The sequence below is a fragment of the Penaeus monodon genome, chromosome 34 (assembly GCF_015228065.2).
Source record: "Penaeus monodon isolate SGIC_2016 chromosome 34, NSTDA_Pmon_1, whole genome shotgun sequence".
Lineage (NCBI taxonomy): Eukaryota > Metazoa > Arthropoda > Malacostraca > Decapoda > Penaeidae > Penaeus > Penaeus monodon.
Window position 1 is genome coordinate 15,418,229 of NC_051419.1, and position 246 is coordinate 15,418,474.

At 34.6% G+C, this 246-nt stretch overlaps 1 protein-coding gene across 1 annotated transcript in view; it reads left to right on the forward strand.

Moving 5' to 3' along the window:
• The window catches only part of LOC119594921 (PDF receptor-like), a gene marked incomplete at its 5' end in the record, with an annotated part of 54,622 nt that overhangs the window by 36,858 nt on the left and 17,518 nt on the right, over nt 1–246 (forward strand).

Below are 246 nucleotides of genomic sequence, written 5' to 3' on the forward strand. Positions count from 1 at the left end.
TTTTAAATCCTGTCCAGTAAAATGCAGTTTGTAAAGACTGCAACCGTACCCAGAATCTATAAAATGTTCTCTTAAACGATCTCTTTTCCTGCTATTACATCACTGAATGATATCAAAGACTTCATGTGATCATTCTTAAAAGTCTAGTTTGAAAAGAGACACGTACCTTTTCTTTCACCGCCATTTTGCTAACGCATACAGGCAATCAATAATTTGTCTTGCAATATTTCATCTAAAGTAGGGATG